At 36.0% G+C, this 20,068-nt stretch overlaps 1 pseudogene across 1 annotated transcript in view; it reads right to left on the bottom strand.

Moving 5' to 3' along the window:
* Positions 1 to 20,068, bottom strand: part of LOC144365010 (actin-binding protein WASF3-like) — a 54,854-nt pseudogene that overhangs the window by 16,963 nt on the left and 17,823 nt on the right. The window contains exons 2-4 of the transcript XR_013423266.1: positions 7,216 to 7,239; positions 4,622 to 4,774; positions 576 to 692 (exon numbers count right to left, since the gene is read on the bottom strand). The product of XR_013423266.1 is annotated as an actin-binding protein WASF3-like (transcript). The remainder of the gene's footprint in view (positions 1 to 575; positions 693 to 4,621; positions 4,775 to 7,215; positions 7,240 to 20,068) is intronic.

The raw sequence follows: 20,068 nt of genomic DNA on the forward strand, positions 1-20,068 counted from the left end.
TTTCAAAGCAGAAGTTCCTTAACTTGAGCAAGCAGAATTATGCTTGCATGACTGCCTATAAGGCAGGTGTTTCTCAACATTCTGACTTGCAATTCTCTTGCCTATGGCTACCCACAAACAGAAGCTCATTTTCAGTAAATACCATCCCTGAACCCAGATTGCACATGCTTCCCAATCCACTATGCACATTTCACCAAGGTGTCAATTATGACACCAAAAAAGTTAAATAGACAGAAGTACATCCTTGTATCTGATATGGAAAGCTGACTGCTTTATGAAAAATTGAGGGATCAGAAGAGAGAAGCTATAAAACATGATTACCAAGAAAATTGAAATTTTAATCACTACTATTATTAAAGCGAAGCCAGTGCTGGAGAATAAATCAGTAGTTATTGAAAAATAGTATGACTGTGTTACATTGAATTGTCAGGATCTTCTTTATCCTCTATAAAAACCTTGAGTACTAAATCAAACAACTCAACCATTTAAATAAAGCACTTAGTAATTTACTTACTTCTAAACAAGAATCCCAAATCCACAGTGATATGCAGCATTCCCACTGTGGGATTACTTACCTTTTGACACCGTTTCTCTTTCCTTTTGTCTTCTGTATCCTGTAGCATTTTTTTTCCCATAGGCCAAAGAAATAGGAAGAATCAGTATAGAACTTCAGCCCATCCTTCTTATCATCTCTATGAATCAATGTATTAAAAGTAAGGGGGAATAGACTGTTGATACTTTCATATGCATGTTAATGTGAATTTAATTTTAACTCGTGGCATTGTAACATTTGCAGAGGACATCTTAATGTGAATTTAATTTTAACTCATGGCATTGTAATATTTGAAGAGGATATCTTAACTATCGTATACATTATTAATTCTCTAAATTTCCTTTTGAAAAAATGTGGAAAAATGTACAAACAGCAACATGTTCCAGAATAACAAAAATATTCTTGCACATTCAGAATTAAGAATAGAAAATTGCTCTGTAAAAATCACAATGAAGCTCATGAATACTGAGTGTTTATATTTCAGGAAATATTTTGTTTATTCCAACAAGGAGGTATACACAGGGATGAAAGGACTCTTATACAGATACATTTACTTCTACTCTGAGCTTCAATATTATTAGAATAAAAACTATAAAGTGCTGTCTCTTTTTCTCAACTAGGTTGCCCAATATCTGTAAATTCAATCAGCAAAGAAAATTTTCATAAGATAGAATTGGAACTAGGAAAAAAACAATAAACTATATATTTTCAAAGCAAGTTCATTCACTTGTGGTCATTTTAGTGTCAAGTACTTCTTCAAATACTGTGGTCTTAGGAATATTTCAAAAGCCTCATAAAAAATTACTCACTTATCATGCAACCAAGAACAATGTAGCCAATCTGAATCCAAAGTGTAATATAAATCAATAGGAATGTACAAAAAAATCATGATGCAAAGTAAACTCTCTATAACACTAACGTTTTTAAAAAGCATGTGGCCTGTAGACTTCCCAAGAGGAAGCAGTACATTCATACTTCATACTAATATTTCAGTAAGTCATTTAAGGTACTGAGATGCAAAATCAGTTAAATGAGTATGGACAGGAAACAGCTTATGCCCAAGAAAAGAAAGCTAACACAGGAAGAAAAAAGGGAAAAGGTCTATCCTTAAAGTTCCTGCTATGTCATCTCTTGCAGGCTTCTCACTATAAAATGCTAAGGCCCATATTCCTACCATGGCTATTCTAGTCACTGTGTCTGAAGATCACTAACAAACCAGTGCAACTCTTTCTATATATACTTTAACCTTGGATTATTTAACACCCTTCCTTTCTTCTAGTTTCCAAATTTGTAAGCAGCTTGTATGATAGAGATTTTATTAGTAACATAATTGTGAAAAAGCAAATTTGGTTCCCTAAGACACTAAGGCCTTGAATATAGAATTATAGGAAAACTCAGGAACTTGCTGCAAAGTTAAAGATGTCTAAAATGCATATTCTTGCTTTTAAAAATGCAGTTAATACTCTAATGAAGATAGAAGCTCAATGAAGTAAACAAATGCCAATCCTGACTTAAGACTAAAAGCAGATATGTCTAATGTTTATCATCATCTAACCACACTTCATCATGTCACAGTGATACATTTAAGTTCAAATGCGTAATTTTATGTTTTATGTATCTCAATTATGAATGAAAAGTAGATTTGGGCTGCCACTGCTAATCTTAAAACACATTATTAAAAAACCAAAGACATGCTTTATTTTCCAAAAGACTGAATATGTACACATTATGTATTTTATGTACATTATAATATATAAAATCATTTTATGCAATTAAAATTTAAATCACTACAAATATTTAATCATGATCTTGATTAGTCAAATACATGTGGTTCACTGGATATTCTGGATTATTTTCTTTAACACAAAATTTTTAGTGAGCTTCCTTAATAATATCAGGTAGGAGAATTCTAATAAGCAAGCCCTCACACTACAGTGTTTATAGTGGGGCTGCCAGTGCTAAATAAAACTGAAATTGTCCTGGAAAAACATTTATCAAATGAAAGCAGTCACAAGGGGCTGGGGTTATAGCTCAGTGGAAGAGGACTTGCCTGGTATGTGTGAGGCCTTGGTTTGATACTTAGCACCACATAAAAATAAACAAATAAAGGCATTCGTCCCATCTTAACTACAAAAAAAAATTTAAAAATGAAAGCAGTCACAAAAATACTAGGTGTGATGGTTTAGATATCAGGTGTCCCCCAAAAGCTCATGTGTGCAACAATGCAAGAATATTTAGGGTTATGGAAGACATAACCTAATCGTGGATTAATCCATTGGAATGGATTAAATAGACAGTAACTGTAGACAAGTAGGGTGTGACTGGAAGATGTAGGTCACTGGGAGTGTACCTTTGGAGTTTATATTTTGTCCTTGGTGAGTACAGTTCTCTCTCTTTCCTGGTTTCCATGTCCCTTCACCATGTTGTTATGCCATTATATTCTGCTTCATCTTGGGCCCAGAGCTATGCAGTTGGCTGACCATGGATTAAAAATCAGAAATCATGAGCCAAAGTAAACATTTCCTCCACTTAAGTTTTTCCTGTCCAGTCTTTTGGTCACAGGAATGCAAAAGTTGACCAATACACCAGGATTACCATGCTTTTATTCATATGTATCATATATTTTTAAAATTTGTGCCCTATAACCTCCAGCAAGCACACTTGTTCCATTTTTATACAAACTTCTTAGGGGGGAATCCTGCTCATCTCCCATCAGTTTATAGGGAACTCTTACATTTGTTTTGAGAGAATCTTTTCTGTCCATGCAGGAAAAAAGGGACTCAGTTTCAACTGCCCTATCCTGATAGAGCTGTGATAAAAGGTATCTCCAAGCCTTGTTGATCCCAGAAAGGATGGAAAATGAGACTGGGGAAACGCTAAGCTCTCCCTGAGGAGGGCCCTGCAGGCAGGAATGTCAAGGCAGTGACACAAAGAACACACAGTATTCTCCAAGGCCCTGTGGGAGCATCAGCTGGCAGCACTGACTCTAGGGCCACTGATTTCCACAATCTGTGCTGGGCAGAGGTGAAATAAGTGGCTTCCAAAGAGGAGAGTGTTGTAGTTTGAATCCAGAATCCAGTGTCTTGTGTTTCCAATATAGCACTATTCCGAGGTGGGGTTTTTGAGAACTGACTGGATCATGAGGGGTCTGATCACATAGGTGCACTAATCCACTGATGGTTAAATGAACTTTTGGGAGGTGGTACCTGGTTGGAGGAAGCAGGTCATTGTGGGTGTGCCCTAAAAGGTTTTATCTTCCCCCCAGTCCCTTCCTTTCTCTCTTTGCTTCCTGGTATCCATGAACTGAGCAGCATTCCTTGGCCATGCCCATCCACCACAATCCTCTGCCTCACTTCAGGTCCAACAAAATGGAAGGCTGATCATGGACTCAAACCTCTGAAACCATGAGCCGAAATAAGTCTTTCCTCCTCTAACTTGTTCTTATCAAGTATTTTAGTCACTACAATAAAAAGCTGACTAATACAGGGAACAAAGATGGAGGACAGAGGAAAAAGCCTTTAAAATTTTTCTGTCCTTTTTCTTAGAAATTTGGTTCTTACAATGTATCTTACCATTTTAACAATAATGGAAAGTTAATTTTGTGACTCTATTTTCACCCTTAAAAACCCCTAACACTGTAGAATACATTTTTCTGAATTAATAATAAATGTCTCTGCAGTGCTAAAGCACTGAGACAGATATTTTGCTGCATTATAAATAAACTGTGCTGCTGCTTTTGAAGTGGCTTTGAACATAAGTAACAACAAGATAATCACACATAAAGCCATTATATAAAATGCTCACTTCCACTTAAAAGATCCAAGTCTAAGAGTTAAAATCAGAGTTCAAACTTCTCCTGGTAAGTGATATGTATCCTGAAATACCAGAACTTTAGTAATCTAGCACCAGGGACTAATTTCAAGAGCATTATTGTTTTGAAAGTTTGAAAGAATTCTTTTAACCCAAATGAGCTATCCAGGATACATCCAGTACATAGTGTGTTTCCAACACTGTCTAACTCTCCATCCACAATGACTAAAAACACTTTGAGGATGTGGGAAGCCATACCTGTAAGGTGTCAGGATTTCAGAGGTGGAGGTTTATCACTCTGGTTGTAAATGTCAGCAACAGGATTAGGAATGCTGTTCTTTGAAACCACCTGCTGATCTTGATCTGTAGAACTTTTGAAAGCTTTTTTCATGTTGATGTCCTGTAGTGACACTGTTTAGAGAAAAGTCCCCCATGTTAAATTATATAAGGATATATTATATATATATATATATATATATATAATTTTATAAAATTTTTAACAATTTAGGAATAAGTATCAATTGACCCACTATAGTAAACATCTCCTGCAGTAACCAAATGATGTTTTTTTTAATTGTTCATTTAAAACCATGCTTAAAGAAAATAACCGTCCCTCCTCGCTTAAAGGTAACAGTTTTCTCTAAAATATGGTCAAATTATGGCTTTTCTTCCTCTGTAGAGATCAAATTTTTCACTGGACCTAAGTAGTAGAGCTTCAGATTCTTTAAACAGTCCTTCTCAGAAACCACATGGGAATATAGTTATGAGTATAAAAGGCATGTAAATACATAGATTTCGGCATCCTAGGGGAAAACCTCAGTTAATAGTAGTTTAGTATAATACCTTATACTTGTGCAAAAATCGCACAAATGTAAATAACACATTAAGCTTTTACAACACTGACATTAAGGAAAGACAACAAAAGTTTCTTAACATAAAGTCCTAGAAACTGAGTAGCTTGACTTATGAAACAAAAACTATACAAAGGAGTCAAAATATCAGTGCTAGATATATTTCTTTCTTGTGTCTGTACAGCATTTACATTTTATTTGTTCACTCATCTGACCTTGATATAAACTTTTTGTGGAGAGTACACTGGTCCTATTAACCCACCAGCTTGGCCACTGAAACTAATTCAGGTTGTTATGTGACACAACATCTTCCAGCCTTCACCCCCGAGAAAAAAAAAAAGGTGAGCTATATTTCCTATATTTCAGTCAAATATCTCTTCCACTCTCATATCCATATCAAGGAAAATAATAAGGTAAAATATTAATTGAAAAGGGATTGTAAAGACATGACACATACTATAAAATGTCATAAAATTTCATCTAGAGATTAACCTTTTCCAGCATAAAGTTTATCATAATCATTTCAATTCAAAAAGCCAACATAAAAATCTAATAAAGTTGAATATTAAAAATCACCTGTGCTGGGCTGGAGCTAAATTAAAAAAAAACAATCACCTGTGCTATCAATTTTAAAACTGAATAATAGATTTAAGATGTTATGAATTCCTTATCTCAACTGACAAAAATGCCATTTAAATTTTTTTTTTAAATATTTTTTATTAGTTGTTGATAGACCTTTATTTTATTTACTTATTTATATGAGATGCTGAGAATTGAACCCAGTACCTCACACATTCTAGGCAAGCACTCTACCACTGAGCCATAACTCCAGCCCTAATTTTTTATTCTTAATTAGAAAATAAAATTCAAAACTCTGATTTAAAAGAGCATGTTTTTAGCTTCCTATTGTTGGAAAAGTCAGAACATTCATAATGGATATTGATACTAATTTAATTTTACCCTTGAGCATGAACAAATATACTTTTTAAAATAATGAGGGATAAATTTCACAAATAAACTATGTTTTTTTTAATTTACAGCTTATTTTTATTGATACTACTATAAATAGGTATAATACAAAAATCAAATGCTGGGATCATTTTAAAACAATGAGAGAAATTCTAAAATAATTTAGAAATTCTAAAATTAATTCATAACTTGAATGTTTTTCTCAAAGCAAATATGAATGGTGTATCTTGCAATTTTTTAGCAAATTTATTCCAGTCTAATCTCAGTCTTTCATTCAAAAAATACAGAAAATGAAATTTTTAAAATGGAATTACTGATGGTCTAAATTTTATTTCAACTGCCACAATTTTAGGAAATATAATCAAAATGAAATATAATCACAATCATTTTCAGTTAACTTACATAGTGTTTGGTTAATGTTATTTTAAAACCTGAGCTTAAAGGCCTTTGGTAACTGCTATTTCTGAGATTAATAACATTTTTTAAATTGGCAGAATCACCAAGATTATTCATAAGCATCAACCATAACAATTAGGCTAAAGGTTTTGCTCTTTGGCATGATAGACCTATGACCCTCCCTCTTGGTTGGACTATCTCTTTGGATGGTTCTGTTTTAGGCAAGAATATATTTTCAAAATAACTACCATTAACCTATATTAGGACTTCTACTACTGAATATATTTGAAGAACCCTTTATATATATAAAATAACAAATGCATGGTGTATGAGATAAACAAGATATGAATCTTTTCATCACTAATTAACCCAATGTTGTAGGGTTTTCCTCACTATTCTTCTAGGAAACGATGAGATGAAATGTCAACATGCTACCTCAAGGAAAAAGCAGTAATTACACTGCAATTAATTACTACCATCTTGTCAACATCACTTCTAGCTCACTGCTTTCATGCAATTATTTACCCTCTTTGACTGTGGAATCCAGTTGGGTAACTTTGACAGCAAGGCGATCAATTCTGTCTTGAAGAGAATTTGCTCTGATGTAGAAGTTGTTAGCCTCATTAAACAACTCACCAAATATGTCTTCAGCATGTTTGCCTGTAGAGGAGAAGAAACTGAGAAAGCCATCTGCTAAGGAGCTGTTGAGCTGCCCCCGCACAGCCACACCAGTGCTTATTAGTGTCAACACCCAGGGTCCTGTGCAAATGAGTGTAAAAATGAAGTATCACAGTCCACGGCCTTAGAACTTTTGGAATTTATTAGATATTTATATAATTGAAAAGTTGATGAAAAGTGGCAGAATTCTAAAATAGATAATACAGATTCTTCATCACTGCCTGAGTGATCACTCAAGTTGTGTCCTGCTAAATGTGACTTCTTTAAGGAAGAAAAAAATTCTCATTTAGTATGTTTTAAGTATAAATACAATTTCAGGATCTAAACTTCCCTTTTACCCCTCAAAATAATTCAATAAATCATATTTGACCTTAAATTTACCTCATTCACAATGAGAATCATTAGATATTTGATCCTGTTGTATTTAGATGGACACAATGCCTTTATCTTATTTTTTATGTGGTGCTTGCTGGGACCAAACTCAGTGCCTCTCACATGCTAGGCAGTGTTGCACTACTAAGCTATAACCCCAGCCCTGGTTGGCTCTTTACAATGGCATTAAGTTCTTCTAATTTATATTTGGAAATCTAGAGACAGTGATGTGTGATTTTACACTCTCTCAAAATCAGTATTTTGAATTTTGAGTTAATATTTTTCTGTATGGTCAACTCTATGTTCCTTTGAGTGCTAGATATAACTCCCAACTTTTCTTAAAATGGATTTAATATTTCCAAAGATTTAACAAAGAGACATAAAATTTAGATCCTCTTACACTGAATTTCCAAATCCCAATACCTTCCTTTACACATTCAACAAATGTTTAATATCTGCCTATTTCATGTAAGGACTTAACTTCTATGACAGAGATACCTATTATTTCTTTTTATTTTCTTTTTCCATCAATTTATTGCTCAAATAACAACCCAAACATTCCAGAAGAAAACTTCAATGGAGCAAGCATAACACTAATATTTTCTTGGTGATTTACAGTTTACTGAGCACTCTCATAGCCAGTTTCTGTTCTCATTGCTAAAATCCATCAGACTGTGAACTTCCAGAGAGCAAGAACCTTGTCTGTCTGCTCAATGTTGCAGCCCAGTCCTAGAGCAAGGCTTCCGACACACATACCCCTTCAACAAGTAAATGAGTGAGGCCCAGAGGCTATCAGGGAATTACTGTTTTTCATTTTCCAGGTAATTAAACTGAGGATCAGAAAACTAATCTTTCTAAATCTCTTGACTGGCAAGTGGCAAAAGCAGATGAAACAAAATCATGGTCTACTAACTTTTAGATCTATGCTTTTATCATTTACTTCACTGAATCTCCTTGGACACAAAATACAAAAGAATATGGCAGATCCTCAAAGAATTAAACATAGAATACCAGTATGATCCAGCAATTTCAGTTCTGGGTACATGTCCAAAACAAGTGAAAACAGGGACTTGAGAAATACTTGTACACTTAGGTTCATTGAAGTGTTAGTCACAACAACCAAGAGGTGGAAGCAACCCATATGACCATCAACAGGTGAAAGTATAAACAAATGAAATATTCAGCACTCAAAAGGTAGAAATTCTGACACATGATTCAACATGGATGAACCTTGATAACAAGGGAAATAGTCACAAAACGATAAATACTGTGATTTTACTGAGATGAATTACTTAGAGAAGTTAAATTCTTACAAACAGAAAGTAGAATGGTACTTGCTAGGGGTTGGGGAAAGAAGGGAATGGGAGTTGTTTAATGGGATCAGAGTTCAGTTCTTCCACAAGATAAAAAAATTCTCAAGATCTACTGCACAATTTCAACATTCCCACAGTATTGAAGTGTACACCTAAAAATGATTAAGATGGTAAATTTTGAGTTACGCATATTTTATCACTATTAAAAATGAAAATTTGGGCTGGGGTTGTGGCTCAGTGGTAGAGCGCTTGCCTAGCATGTGTGAGGCCCTGGGTTTGATTCTCAACACCGTGTATAAATAAATAAAATAAAGGTCCATTGACAACTAAAAAATTTTTTTAGATGAAAAATTTAAAAGTTTCAGAAGAAAATCATAAAAATTAAGGATTCTACACTGAAACAAACCTCTCTTCCCCTCTTTACTCTGAACTGTTAACAGCCTCTTTCTCTATTTTTTCTGCAGTAAAGATTCCAAATAACAACCCAAACATTATGTTTTTTATTTCTTTTTTTTTTAACGTGGTGCTGAGGATCAAAGCCAATGCCTCTCACATGCTAGGCAAGCACTTCACCAATGAGCTACAACCCCAGCTCTTGTTTATTTAGTGATAGTAGGGTATAAGGTGGTGAGAGAGATTCCAGTTATTTTTAAGATGACTAAAATCACAGCAGATTTGTAAGAAAAGAAAAAGCAGGTAAAGTGCTTAGATTTTGGGCTGCCACTGTATGCACTGTAATGCTAGTGATTAGTTTAAGAAAGAGAGTGAAGGTAGTTGACAAGGGGGCTTGCACAAAAGGCACAGATATGGTGGGAGGAAGCAAGTGGGTTTAGGGACTGCAAGAACAATGTTGTATTGATAGAACAAATATCAAGCAGAAATTTGGTCATAGGACTTGCCAGATGATACTGAGTGGCTTATATTCTATCCAAGTCCCTTTCCCCATTCTTCCTGGCATTTTTGCCCTACCACTCTATTAAACCGTTCTCCTGCCTCAGAAGACCACTTCCTTTTTAAGTCAAGGGCCAACTCTGGGCCTTATCTGGTCCAAAGGTTGCCATGTCCCCCTTTGCCAAGTCTGCTCACTTGCCTGCCTCACACCTAAATCCTACCTGTTGGCTCCTCCTCAGCTTCGTCCCCTGCCCAGACTAGAAACTTCTTCATATAAACCAATGGCTCAGGATCTTGGGGGTTTACTTTTATTTAATAGAAATTCTTTTTGCTATTTGGCAAAAGAAAAAAAAGTTATTTGTGCTTAAACCTAGTGTTTCAATATTTCCAAGAAGTTTGCTCTTAAAAACTATTGACAGGGGCGGGGGGCTATAGCTCAGTGGCAGAGCACTTGACTAGCATGCATGAGGCACTAGGTTCGATCCTCAGCACCACATAAAAATAAACAAATAAAATAAAGGCATTATGTCCATCTACAACTACCAAAAAATATGGAAAAAAAACTACTGACAAAAATAGATCTCCATGTCAAATATTTCAATCTCCTCCCTTTCCTGTCAACATTCGCTTGGGCATCTAATCCAGTCTAGTGGCTTCAAATACTCTCTCAGTGCTTATAACTCCTCACTTCTATTTCAAGGTGCACTCCACCTGAAAGGCATACTCATATATTACACTTCTACTGAACAACATCACCTGGGTGTCTAATGAACAATCCAAACTCATGTTCCAGAACAGAATTCCTCATTTTCCTTCCCAAGCCTGCTCCTTTCATCATCTTCTATGCTTGAAAAGTGACAAGTGCATCCTTCTTGTTACTCATGCCACAGCCTTAGGGGTCATCCTTGACTCATCTTGTTCTCTCCCATCTGTTGACTCTCCAGCAAACCCTCCCCAAGCATACTTTTGCATAATAGACCCAGAACCTGAACATCATGCACCACCTTGCTGAATCCCACCCTGATCCAAGTCACACTCACCTTTCCCCTGGATATCACTTACTGCCAAGGAATTCACTTCCCATTATTCACCCAGATACATGCCCCCTTCAGATCACTTCCTATAGAGCAGCAGAGTTATCTTATTAACCTTAAGTTAGATCCTGGTTCTTTTCTGCATTCTTAAGTCCCTTCTGTTCCTTGCAATCTCACTTAGATTAGAAGCCAAAGACCAGGAAATGACATACAGTTCTCCATGATCTGGCCCCACTTACTCTCCTGGCCTCATCTCCCATACCCCTTTGCGCACACATTCCATGCCCATACACTGGCTTCCTCGCTGCTTCTCAGACATGCCAGTGTTCTCCTTCTCCCCAGTCTTTTGCATTTCCTATTCCTTCTGCCCAGATCATTTCTGTTTAGCTCTCTCACTTCATCCAGCTGTATGTTCAAATGTCACCTTCTAAGTGAGACTTTTTAGCAACCCTAGCTAACTGTATCACCTCATCACATACATCATCACACCCCTCCCTCATCTCCTCACTGCTGGAGTTTTCTCTTTAGTGCTTATTACCATGCAATCAAGTATGGTACTTTTATGTGTTCTCACAATTTATCATCTGTCTTCCCCACTAAAACATATGATCCACGAAGACAAGAATTCTCCTCAGTTTTGTGCACTGCTCTATCAATCCCCTGTGGCTACAGCACACCTTGATTGTAGGTTTTCAGAAAATATTTTGGAATATATGAATAAAAATGCATTGACTGAGTCATCACCCAGTTAATTTAAAACTGACCCTTCAGGATACAGACTAGGGTCTGCAAGAATAGATGTCCTCTCTGGGCTCTCACAATACTCTAATCCTACCTCAATCCCATGACTCTCATAACTCTAGTCTTTATTTCCCTAAGCTCTTTGAGGGCATTAGTTAAGATATTGACCTCTATATTGCTTTTGCCGAGCAAAAAACTCTCTGTCACTGAGCAAAAACAGTGATCTAAACCAGTGTCTTCTTGTTAACAAGTACACAGCCAGCTAATGTTCTCTGCTTGAAGTTTGGAAAATGCTGAGCTAAACAGATTAAACATGTTCCTATCCCTTAGGACATCTCAAAATCTTTAACAGGCTAATATGTGTATGTGCTGGGAATCTGCAAGAGGATTCTAGCATACCATGCTTTCAAAGTGACCTGGCTTAGAAACACCTAGTCACATCTTTCAGAACTGCTGTTTTATAACACTCTCTTGGTAAATGCTGGGTGCCTTGCAGATGAGCACATGTTCCAAATGCTTTCGTATCCAATGGTTAGTTCTTTATTTCTGAATATGTGGCATAGTCAGGTGAAACTAATTTTTGTTTTCCTACTTGACAATTCATAATTCATTACATATTTTATATAAATATATACATATATATTTCAGTGCAATCTCACAATCTCCTGTCCTTTCCCCTTTAACTACACAGAAGTCTAATTTAGAGGGAGAACATAGATCTCCAAAAAGATGGGAGTGTATGTCACAGCCTCTTGCAAAAGTTATAGCAACATTTGCAAAGCATTGTGACTATTATTGAGAAAAACTCTCTGTACTCTCTGCTAGATGCTATATAAGCAGAAAAGGATAAGTAACATGTGCCCTCTCCTATCAATGCATAGCTCTATTTGAAAAGCAAGCAATTGATACTATAGTTCCACTTGGAAGCTCTTGATTTATAGAGAAACACAGAAATTAAACACTTGTATAATTAATATTTTGCCAGCTGCTGAAAGCTGACAAGTGACTAAGAGGAAGGAAATGAAAGGAATTGCATTTTTTGATGAACAAGAATAAAGTGTTGCAATTATAGTCTTCAGTTTTGCAAACAGCGACAGATTTTAAAAGCAGAATCCTAACTCACTCTTTCAATGGCAAGTCCATTAATAGTTAAACTAAAAAAATTCTGGATTGAATTAGCAACCATACTGAGGGAAATGTAACTTACTCATTCATTACTGGCAAAGGTTACAATTCTGGACTTATTCATACCATATGAACTTGTTTCCAGCTTGAGAAATCTATGTTCCAATTACCCCCACATAAAAATGTTGCATGGATTTCAACAATATTCTTTCTAAGCATTTTATAAGAAGCTAATGAACACTGGTTATTAAACATACTCAGTTATTCAGCAAACATTCATCAAGCACACACTATATGAGAGGCATTATATCAGTGGACTGAAGAAACACAGCAGTGAACACAGTCAAAGTCCCATGAAGCACATATTACAGTTGGGAGAAACAGACAATTAAACAGATAATGTGACAGCTGATAACAAAACACCCTGAAGAAAACAGTAGGAGACTAGAGAGTGGTAGAAGATATTCTATAGGAGTATACAGGGGAAGAATCTTCCAGGCAGAAGACAGAAACATGCTTGGTATGTGTGAGCAATATCACGGAGGCCAATGTGGCTGGAAGCCAGTGAGTGGTGGAGAAGAAAAATAAATGCCCTCCCCTTTGAGGGGTGGGTGACTACAGTGGGAGTAAAGAGACCATCTGGGAGGATCCTGACTAGCAGGTGAGAGGTGATGGTGACTTAGACTAGAATAGTAGCAGTGAGACAGGCAGCAGGTGTACAGATTGACAAATATTTTGAATATAACTGATCTCATTTGCTTTTGGATTGGATACCTGTTCTAAGAGACAGAAGAGACAATCCAAAAGCAACTGGTAGAGTGCTCATTTGCTAAGACAGAGGGGTTGGGGAAAAGGAAAGAAAAAGAAAGATAAATTTAGTTTTAGACAAGTTGAATCTGAGATGCCCATTAGAAATCCAAGATGCTATCAAATGGGTAGCTGTATACGTGAGTTTGAAGTCTAGGGGAGAGATCAGAAATGAACACGTACATTTGGAAGTCATAGCATAAAGATGGTATTTCAAGCCATGACACTCGAAGAGCTTGCCTAGTTGAATGGGAACAGGCAGAGAGGAATTTCCATGACTGACCTCTGGAGCACATCAACTTACAGGGGTTGGGAAGATCAACAAAAGAAAGTAATATCAAATAGCTGTAAGGCACAAAGAACAGCAAAGTGAGGTAGTTCAGAAGCCAGATGAAAAATGTCTCTTCAAAGGCAGGAAGTTATCAATAGTCCAATGCTACTAACAGATTAAGTTATAGGACTGCAATTGATCGCTAGAGTCAGCAACTTGAAGGGCACTGATAATGTTGACAAGCACAGTTTCAAAAGAATGGGAAGGATAAAACTTTAACTGGGACAACGACAATAATGAAAGCAGAGATATTCGAGAAATAAATAGTTTTTTGAAGGACTATTGCTGTGAAAGGAAGCAAGAAATAGGGCAACAGGGAGAGGACAATCTGCGGTTTAAGCTGGGAGATTCCCCTGCATGTTATATTTAATAGGAAGGATATACATAAGTGGGGGTTGGGGGAAGATGCAGAGAAGAAGGAAGGAAGGTAAATGTAGTCCTAGAGTGAGCACAAGGGTGTGGGATCCAGTGCTCAAGTGGAAGAGATGGTTTGGATAGGAGTAGGAACAATTTATCATTAAAGGAGGGTGAGAGGATACACCAGTACACAGCCCTCATAGTGGGTTGATATGTCAAAACACAGATGTCAAGATTTCCTGATTGCTTTTGTTTTACCAATAAAATAAGCAGAGTGGCCATCAGTGTGGGGTAGTACAGGATTAAGGAGAAGATATGAAATAAGCACTCTGATAAGAATAACAAAACTAAGAAATTATATCAATATTGTTCAGCAACACTAAGAGTTCACATGAACAAAGTGCATATGATATTAGATCTTTATTTTTGAATATAAGCATTTAAAGCTACAAATTTCCCTCTAAACATTTAACAAAATCTCAAATACACTGATATTTTGTGTTTAATTACCACTAGAAATAATATCTAATTTCTGTTTTGAATTCTTTGTTGACACAGTGAGTAAAAAGATACTGCTTGACTTTCCAATAATTGAAAATCATCTAAAACTATTATTATTCCATTATCATCATATTCTATATAGTAATCTTTTTAAAACTTATTATTTTACAGCCTAGCATATGTTCCATATTGGTGAAGTTCCATGGAAAATTAAAAGAATGTGCATTCCACAGTTTGAGAGTCCAGTATATTCACATCAACTAAGTTAGATTGGTTCGTAGTGTTTAAACCTTCTACATCATTCATTCCTGCATGGAATTCGTAGCTTAAAAGATGAAAAAAGTCAATGAATAAATGACTTAACATTAAATTTCAAAGCCCTAGAAAAAGAACAACAAATTAACACCACAAGCAGTAGAAGACAGGAAATAATTAAAATCATAACTGAAATAAATGAAATTGAAACAAAAAAACTGAAAAAATTGACAGAACAAAAAGTTGGTTCTTTGAAAAATAAGTAAAACTGACAGGCCCTTAGCCATGCTTATGAAGAGAAGGAAAGAGAAAACTCAAATTACTAACATATTTAATGAAAAAGGAAATATCACAACAGACTACAGAAATTCAGAAGAGAATTAGAAATTATTTCAAAAACTTGTACTACAATGAAATAGAAAATATTGAAGGCATCGACAAATTTCTAGAAACATGATTTGCACAAATTGAATCAGGATGATACACACAATTTAAACAGATCAATTTCAAGCAAGGAAATAGAAGATGCCATCCCAGAAATGTACCAACCAAGAAAAGCCCAGGACCCAGTGGATACACGGCCAAGTTCTAGAAGACCTTTAAAGAAGAACTATACCAATGCTTTTCAATTTACTCCAGGAAATAGAAAAAGAGGCAGCACTTACAAACTCATTCTATAAAGCCAATATTACCCTGTTTCCAAAACCAGGAAAAGATACATCAAAAAAAGAAAACTTCTGACCAATAGCTCTATTGAACATAGATGCAAAAAATCTCAATAAAATTTGAATACAAAAACATATCAAAGAGATAGTATACCATGATCAAGTGGGTTTCATCCCAGGGATGCAAGTGTGGTTCAACATGTGGAAATCAATAAACATAATTCACCACATCAAGAGACTTAAAGATAAGAATTATAGGATCATCTCAATAGACACAGTAAAAGCATTTGACAAAATACATCACCTCTTCATGTTCAAAACCCTAGAAAAATTAGGGATAACAGGAACATATCTCAACATTGTAAAGGCTACCTATGCTAAGCTACAGGCCAATATAATTCTAAATGGAGAAAAATTGAAGGTATTCCCTCGAAAAACTGGAACAAGAGAGGGATGCCTTCTTTCACCACTTCTATTTAATATACGCCTTGAAACACTGGCCAGAGAAATGAGACAGATGAAAGAGATTAAAAGGATACACATAGAAAAAGAAGAACTGAAATTAGCACTATTTGCTGATGATATGATTCTATACCTAGAAGACCCCCCCAATTCCACCAGCAAACTTCTAAAACTAGTAAATGAACTCAGTGAATTCAGTAAAGTAGCAAGATATAAAATCAACATCATAAGTCAAAGGCATTTCTGTATATCAGTGACAAATCCTCAGAAGAGAAATGAGGAAAACTGTCTCATTTACAATAGCCTTAAAATAAATAAAATACTTGGGAATCAAGGAAAGAGTTGAAAGACTTATACAATGAAAACTACAGAACCCTAAAAAAAGAAATTAAAAAAGACCTTAAAAGATGGAAAGATCTACCTTGCTCTTCGATAGGACAAATTAATATTATCAAAATGACCATACTACCAAAAGCACTGTACAGGTTTAATGCAATTCCAATCAAAACCCTATGGCATTCCTCACAAAAATAAACAAAAAAGCAGTCATGAAATTCATATGGAAAAATAAGAGATCCAGAATAGAAGAGTGAAGCAGGTGCTATCACTATACCAGACCTCAAACAATACTACCAGAACAATAGTAACAAAACAGCATTGTATTTGCACCAAAACAGACTGATAGACCAATGGAACACAGAGACTAACCCACAAAAGCACAATATTTGACAAAGGTGCCAATTGGAGAAAAGAGCCTCTTTAAGAAATTGTTCTGGGAAAGCTGGAAATCCATATGCAACACAATGAAATTAAACGCCTATCTCTCACCATGCACAAAACTCAACTCAATATGGTCAAGGACCTAGGAATAAAACCAGAGACTCTGCATCTATTGGAAGAAGTAGGGCCTAATCTCTATCATGTGGGATTATGCCCCAACTTCCTTAACAGAATCCTATAGTGCAAGAATTAAAACCAAGAATCAATAATGGGATGGACTCAAACTAAAAAGTTTCTTCTTAGCAAAAGAAACAATTTGTGAGGTGAATAGAGAGCCTACATCTTGGGAACAATTTTTTACCCCTCACACATCAGATAGAGCACTAATCTCTAGGGTATGTAAAGAACTCAAAAAGCTAAACACCAAAAACAATCAATAAATGGGCCAAGGATCTGAAGAAACATTTCTCAGATGATACACAATCAACAAATATATAAAAAATGTTCATCATTGCTAGCAATTAGAGAAATGCAAATCAAAACTACTTTAAAATTTCATTTCACTCCAGTCAGAATTGCAGCTATTATGAATACGAACAACAATAAGTGTTGGTGAGGATGTGGGGGGAAAGGTACATTCATACACTGCTGGTGGGACTGCAAATTGGTACAGTCATTATGGAAATCAGCAATGAGATTCCTTAGAAAATTGGAAATGGAATCACTAACCCAGATGTCCCTCTACTCAGTATACACACAAAAGACTTAAAAACAGCATATTTTATTTATTTATTTTATATGGTCTATCAACAACTAAAAAAATATTTAAAAAAACAGCATATTACAGGGACACAGCCACATCAATGTTTATAGCAGCACAATTCACAATAGCTAAAATGTGGATCCAAGCAAGATGCCCCTCAATGGATGAATGAATTAAAAAATTTGGTATTTATACACAATAAAATATTACTCAGCAATAAAAGAGAATAAAATCGTGGCATTTGCAGGTAAATGGATGGAGTTCGAGGAGATAATGCTAAGTGAAGTTAGCTAATTCTAAAAAAAAAATGCCGAATGTTTTCTCTGATATAAGGAGACTGATTCATAGTTGGGTAGGGAGGGGGAACATGGGAGGAATAGACAAACTCCAGATAGGACAGAGGGGTGAGAGGGGAAGAGAAGAGGCATGGGGTTAGAAATGATGGTGGTATGTGATGGTCATCATTATCCAAAGTACATGTATGAAGACATGAATTGGTGTTAATATACTTTGTATACAACCAGAGATATAAAAAATTGTGCTCTATATGTGTGATATGAATTGTAATCCATCCCGATGTCATATATAAATTTAAAAAATTAATAATTAAAAAAAGACTGGGCACCCTGGGATCTTTTAAATCTCACATTTCTCCTAAGTCTACAACAACAAGGCAATCACAGTATAGGCTTTTCAGCCTGGAATGGTCCTCCTTTGCTTCTATGTGTGAGTTTCTGCCTGATTCTCTGTATCTGCATCTGGCTGATTTGGGGCATCAGTTTGTCCTTTGACCATAGTTCTCTGATGATCTAAGAAAGGTGTTTTTTATTTTGTTCATTTTTTTCTCTTATTGGATGATGGAGTGACTTTCAAGTCCCTTAAAAGCTAGATCAGAAACTGAAAGTTCCTTCAATATATTTTTCAAAGGCATGTATATATTGCATATATGTCATATAACACTTTTAAATTTTTAATATTTATATATGTTTATATCCTTTTATTTATTTTCATATTTTTTTGGTATCAGAGTGTGGGTTCTGCATTTTGTGTAGACTGAGATCATAACTTGTTATGTACCATATTGTTCATTTCATGGTATACTCTGGAACTGGATCTTGGCAATGCCAAAGTGATGGGTTTTACAGACAGAACGATCTTGGTTCAAAATTCAAATTATAAGATGGACATAGTCACTGACTGACAAAATTCTCAGGAAGTTTAGAGGCAAGAAGAGGAGTCTTTTCTGCCATTTAAGGCCTTATTGGCAACATCTGCCTTTCCCTGACATTGGGCGCTGGGAAGGTGGAACCTATCTAAACTCAGTTTATAGAAGGAGGGAAATTGCCTAGAACAACGCAAATTCAACCTGGGATACATTTTCATGAGGCACGTATTCCTAGAGACAAGGGCTTTAGCTTTACCTTCAGACTATTTAGCAGCACAGTCCCCCTCATGATGGTGGCTTCAGATTTTTCCAGAAGGTAGCCTCCTATGCAATGCCAGCTTGCAGAGTACTTGACTTAAAGACTGGGTAGTGTTTCTCCAAAGGGCAGGTCATGCTGGGGCAATGAACTCTTTCAGTTCTGCAAAAGCCAAATATTCAAAACAGTCGCTGAGATTTCATCCTGACAGTCATGAGCATCCTTTTTGTCCTGGACTCATTTCCAACAGACCAGGTGCTTTGGTGGGAGTGGAGGAGGCACTTGCTTGGTAGGGCTGCTGGTTGGAGTCCCAGATAGTTTCAAATTGCTCTTTCCTTATCTGATGTTTTCAGAAACTCAGCAGACCATGTCCTAGCAGTCTTAGTCCATGTGGGCTGCAACTGGCAAGGCTGTAGGAACAGAGCTGCAGAAGCATTTTGAGGTGCATATATTATTACCACATGCCACAGATGCTTGACCTGAGCTGCCATATGTAATGTTTGGCCTGCTGGGTTTCTGTTTTGCTTTGTTCCCATCCCTTCTTTTTATACCATAGTCCCCTCTTTTTTTTTTTCCTCTGGTTATGCTCCACCTGACTATATTTATCATCTAGTCGGTCCATGCAGACCAGAATGGACTGATTAAGTTAGGGCTCTCACAATCAAATCATTTTAGCTCCAAATATTCGTACATCAACAGGAGTTTGTGTGTGTGTGGGGGGGGGGGGGTGGGTGGGTGTGCGCGTGCGTGTGTGGCGGGGAGGAATCCTCATATCCAAACCATAATAGATTGTTCTCTGATTGTCCAATTCCTGGTTCTGAATAGTTTATAAAAGGAAGGCAATATTCCAGACTGCAGAAATCTGATAAAAAGGGGCAGACAGGAATATTTATTTAGGACTGATTGGTTTTCATATCAAAGGCATGATCACAGGTAAATTATTTCTTTTTCTAGGAATTCATAAACCATGTGAAGGGCAATTTTGCTTCCTAAGAACACAATATTCCAATGTCAAAGTATCATCAAATATTGAAGTAAAATATGACAACCACT

This window comes from Ictidomys tridecemlineatus, chromosome 6 (assembly GCF_052094955.1).
Source record: "Ictidomys tridecemlineatus isolate mIctTri1 chromosome 6, mIctTri1.hap1, whole genome shotgun sequence".
NCBI lineage: Eukaryota > Metazoa > Chordata > Mammalia > Rodentia > Sciuridae > Ictidomys > Ictidomys tridecemlineatus.